Consider the following 5884-nt stretch of genomic DNA (forward strand, 5'->3'; position numbering starts at 1 on the left):
ACAAAATTAATACACAAATTGCCCCCTCCTGAGATAACGTAACTTAAGTGACAATAGCCCCCTCCCTCCCCCCTCTATACTAAATGCCACAAAATTAGCAATAGGAAATTAACTATAAGCATAATTGTTGCTTGATGAGACGTAGGACCATTCCATAAGCCTTATGTACCTTATGACTCACAACTGGCACATGATGGGTCTCAACCGTTCCCTATAACCCAATGTACCATACAGCCCACAAACCAAACATGTACTTGGTGCATGATGAACTCCAACGGGCTCCTACAAACTCAGCACTACACATAGAAGGACGATTGGCCAACGTGACTCTGAGTGTGATGTAACCTCCTCAATGTCGAACATGCATATATATACAGGCCCAAAGGAAATACCTTCATGTAGATTTTAATCATCCCACATGAAGACACATAAACACATCGTCGAAGTTCCTTTTGCAGGTATCTCTCCTCACTTCAACACTGGAGATCGAAAATTCCATTGAGAAGAAGAGAACCACGTAGCTCACTGGAACTTATCGGAACTCATCAGGAACATCGTACAATCAACTAATCAAGGTACGTAAATTGTTGAGTCTCAACAGTACTAACTTTTTTTTTTCCAATTTATATTACCTTCATGCAGTGACTGGCTCAGGGTACAAGAGTAACTCCTTCAAGCTTTTGTTTTGTGTGTATGGTTGTTCAACATTAATAAGAACGTCTTTTGCTTATTTTTATTATTATATAACATATAATGGTCAAAACATAGGGGCAAAGAGCGTGTGGAGATGATGTGCTCAAATTCATCCCATTTCACGCCGAAAATGTGTTGTAATAATCGGGCAATTAATGGTTCATTATTATTATTTTTGCATTTATCCTTTTGATTTTTCCTCTATCCTAAAAACAAAATTTTTCTACATCCCTTCCCTTCAAAATCGCTCTCCTATTTTTTTTATCTTGCTCAAATCTTATCTAAACCAATTAAGTGTAAGTCCATGTGCTATAATTCTGTTAATTTTATAGAATATTCACTACTCCTTGTACTCTCATTAATGTTATTTTAACTTATAAAAGAATACATACACATCATTGGTGCCCAACAATACACAAGAATAGATTCAAGAAACATGGACGAAAAAAGGGGTGAAAAGGAGTGTATAAGAGATATTATAATTGTTGGTGAGTAATCCAAAATCTGAAAGTTAGTTAATATGGTTACAGATATACATACCATCCAGTTGTATGTTGTTGTATATAAAAACTCATTTCCTGTATTGACAAAAAGTTAGTTAATGAGAAAACCTCTTTTCTCTCATCTTGCATTTTTCATCTTCATGCTTCCTCTTATTCCTCTCAGTATGCAAATGTGTATCTAGCTTGCTCTAACTGATTGGTATCAAGAGCTTATGCATAGACAGAGACCCGTGAAAAGGAAGCAACATTGTTGTTGTTGTTGTTGTTGTTGAGAGCACTGCTGCAAACATGTTGTTTTAGCTGTTGTGAATGCCATACCTGGAAATCTCCCTGTGTTTGATGGGAAAGGTTATGAAGATTGGTGCGTGAAGATGAATGCTATTCTTGGATTCCAAGAACTTGATGAGATCGTGAGAGATGGGTTTCAAGAACCCTCCAAGAATCCTACTGCAGAACAAGAGGATTTGCATCGAGAGAACAAACGACTAGACTGCAAGGCTCGAGTTCTTTTTCATCAATGCATTTCTACAAACGTGTTTCAGAAAATTTCAAAGGCTGCAACCTCGAAGCAAGCATGGGATATTTTGCAACAAGTCTATGGCAATACTGGGAGAACAAAGAAAGTCAAGCTACAATCTCTCATAAGACAATATGAGTTGTTATCAATGATAGAGCATAAAACCATCGTAGACTATTTTAATCGAATTCAGGTGGTGACAAACTCAATGTGAGCCTGTGATGAAGCAATGGCATAGTCAAAGATTGTGGAGAAGGTGCTCAAAACATTAAAACCCAACTTTGATCATATTGTAGTAGCCATTGAAGAATCGAAAGATCTTGAGAATATGACTATGGAAGAATTGCAAAACTCCCTGGAGGCACATGAGCAACAGGTGCTCGAAAGAAGGAATAATAATAAAGTTGCAGAGCAAACACTTCAAGCCAGAACCAGCCACAAGTCTAGAGGTCGTGGTGGCTGGACCAAAAGAGGAAGAGGAAGACATAGAGGAGGTAGAAGTAGTGATTGAAATGCAGAAACACAAAGTTCTACTTCCCAAGAGCATATTCTTGGAAGCAATTCAAATGAGCAATTCTAGAGGAGGCAACTCGTTCAGAAGTCGAGGTGGTAAGAGGCTCATTGACAGAAGAAAGATCCAATGTTACAATTGTGATAAATTTGGGCACTTTGCCCATGAATGTTGGCAGATTGGCAACAACAATGCCCATAGCAAATGCAAGAAGAATGATCAGGCACACTTGGCACAGGAAGAAGATGGATCTGATTCAGACCAAGTCTTGCTTATGGTAACCACGAGCAGTAAAGAAGACTGTTCTTCTTGGTATCTCGACACCGAATACTCGAACCACATGACAGGCAATAGAGACTGGCTGGTTGATTTCAACCCAAATGTTACCACTAGTGTGAGGTTTGTGAATAATAGCACCATTCTGGCAGAAGGTATTGGGAAGGTGATTATCACACGAAAGAATGGAGAGACAACATATATGCATAATGTACTGTATGTACCTTCAATGAAAAATAATCTACTTAGCTTGGAGCAACTCCTTGAGAAAGGATTTACCATGGAAATGCAGGGAAACCATATTGAGATCTTTGATGATAAACAAAGACTAGTGCTCAAGGCACCATTATCTAGAAATAGGACCTTCAAGGTAAATTTAAGTACTGCTACAATTCAATGCTTGTCCACTATTAACACGGAAGAAGATAGCTGGCTATGGCATTACAGATATGGTCATTTAAATTTCAAGAGTCTACATCAACTAAGCAGCAAACAAATGGTGCTTGGAATGCCATCCATTCGCTCGCCATAGAAAACCTGTGAAGGATGCTTGATTGGTAAACAACCCAGAAAATCCTTCAAGACCAAGGCACCACAAAGAGCCAAACAACCTCTTGGAATAGTCCATTCAAACGTGTGTGGACCCTTTGATACTCCATCCATTGATGGTAATAGGTATTTCCTGACTTTTGTGGATGAATTTACCAAGAAGATTTGGATATATATGTTGAAAGAGAAGTGTGCAGTATTTTCTCTCTTTGTGAAATTTGTCAAATCAATTGAAAGACAATCAGAATTGAAGCTAAAGATTCTTAGAATAGATGGAGGGTGTGAATATAACTCTAAAGAGTTCAAAGAATTCTGTGAAGCTAAAGGAATTGAACATGAGGTAATAGCTTCCTATACACCTCAACACAATGGCTTGGCAGAAAGGAGAAACAGAACCCTATTGGATATGGCTAGGTGTATGCTTAAAGGGAAAGGACTACCAAATTGCTACTGGGGAGAAGTTGTTACCACAACAACTTATATTTTGAACAGATGTTCCACCAAGAGACTTCAATCTGTAACACCTGAAGAAGCTTGGACTGGAGACAAGCCTACAGTGAATCATTTGAGGATCTTTGGGTCTCTTAGCTACAGACACATCCCAGACGAAAGGAGGAAAAAACTGGATGATAAGATTGAAGCTCTTATCCTAGTTGGATATCATCCAACTAGTGCATACAAACTTTACAGCCCCTTGAAGTAGCAGGTGGTGATTAGCAGAGATGTCATGGTAGACGAAATTGTAGCCTGGAAGTGGGAAAATGATTCTAAAATTCACAACTCATATATTCTCGAGGACAGCCCAAGAGCCAAGGATGTTAACCCTGCTAGCTCAATGCAACCTCCTATAAGAAGGTCACAGAGATCAAGATTTCCCTCCACAAGACGTGCAGATTATGAGCTGTACAGTAACAGTTCAATCTCTAATGCTAGTGAAATGGTACATTTTGCTTTTATGATTGACACAGAACCTATACATTAGAAGCAAGCCTTGGACATTGGAGAATGGAAGGATGCTATGAAAGAAGAGTTGGATGCCATAGAGAAAAATAGAACCTGGGAGCTGGTTGATTTGCCATATAATAAACATCCAATTGATGTGAGGTAGGTGTTTAAAGTAAAGCTCAAACCAGATGGTTCAATTGCAAAACATAAAGCCAAGCTCGTTGCAAAAGGATTCCTTTAGAAACAAGGAATTGATTATACAGAAGTATATGCCCCAGTTGCAAGAATGGAAACAATCAGATTAGTTATTGTTATTGCTAGTTCTAAAAATTGGACCATATGTCAGCTTGATGTCAAATTTGCCTTTTTGAATGGTCCATTAGAAGAAGAAGTATACATCTTGCAGCCACCAGGATTTGAAATAAAAGGGAAGGAACACAAAGTATACAAATTACTTAAAGCTCTTTATGGCCTCAAGCAGGCCCCTCGAGCTTGGAACATGGTGATTGACAATTTCCTTAGCAAACAAGGATTTGTGAAATGCACAGTAGAGTTTGGTGTGTATGTAAAGGAAACTCAACACAAGAACTTGCTATTTGTATGCTTGTATGTGGATGATTTGATCATTACAGGAGATGTGGATGAAGAAATCGAGCAATTCAAAGAAAAGATGAAGTTAGAGTTTAACATGACAGATCTTGGAATCCTGCATTATTTTCTCGATTTTGAATTTATGCATACACAAAAGGGAATCTTCCTACACCAAAGAAAATACACTGGTGAGGTTCTGAAACGCTTTAATATGGAGAATTGCAACATAGTCACAGTACCCGTGATGCCAAACTTGAAATTAACAGAAGAACTGGATGAAAAGCCAGTTGATGCAACATTGTTCAAGCAAATTATTGGCTCACTCAGATTCCTATGCAACAACAGACCCGACATTAGTTATGGAGTGGGATTGCTTCGCAGATTCATGAGTAATCCTCGAGCTCCTCACATGACTGCAGCTAAGCATATCTTGAGGTATCTCAAGGGAACAAGTGATTTTGGTTTATTGTTTCCAATAGGGAATGATCAAAACAGATCATACATTGAAGCCTACTCTGATTCAGACTGATGTGGTGATAAGGTTGAAAGAAAAAGTACCTTTGCATACATGTTTAAGTATCTGGATGCACCAATATCCTGGTGTTCAAAGAAGCAAAGTGTAGTAGCACTCTTGATGAGAATCATGAAACTGACCAAATACAGGCTAAAGGCCCAAGTGGAGAAGGACGAAGGCCTAAGTGGAGAAGGACAAAGCCCCCGAGTGGAGAAGGATGAAGGCCCAGAGGCAAAGACACTATCAAGACTATTAATTGTTGCTGAAGGCCCAAACTAATTTGAAGGCCCAGATGATGTGAACCTGAGTAGGAGCAGATCGCTTGATACAGGCTACGAAGATTTGGATGACGCCACTTCCGGTGAAGGAAGATAAGTCAGGGTAGACGCCACTTCCGATGAAGGAAGATAAGTCTGGGTAGACGCCACTTCCCGTGAAGGAAGATAAGTCAGGGTAGACGCCACTTCCGGTGAAGGAAGATAAGTCTGGGTAGACGCCACTTCCAATGAAGGAAGATAAGTCAGGGTAGACGCCACTTCCAGTGAAGGAAGATAAGTCAGGATAGACGCCACAAGGATTACCTTGATAAGTCTGATAATTGGTTCAACAAGGAACCCAGAGAGAAACTCTCACCAAATTTTATCAAATGCCAAAAGTTTTTTTTATTGAAAATAAAAACCAATACTTATAGTGTATCTGAACAAAAAGATAAAAATAGACATGGGCCTTCTAAATAGTTTGGGCCAAAATTACAATAAAAATAAATTATAACTCAAAACTTATTT

The sequence above is a fragment of the Glycine max genome, chromosome 1 (assembly GCF_000004515.6).
Source record: "Glycine max cultivar Williams 82 chromosome 1, Glycine_max_v4.0, whole genome shotgun sequence".
Classification (NCBI taxonomy): domain Eukaryota; kingdom Viridiplantae; phylum Streptophyta; class Magnoliopsida; order Fabales; family Fabaceae; genus Glycine; species Glycine max.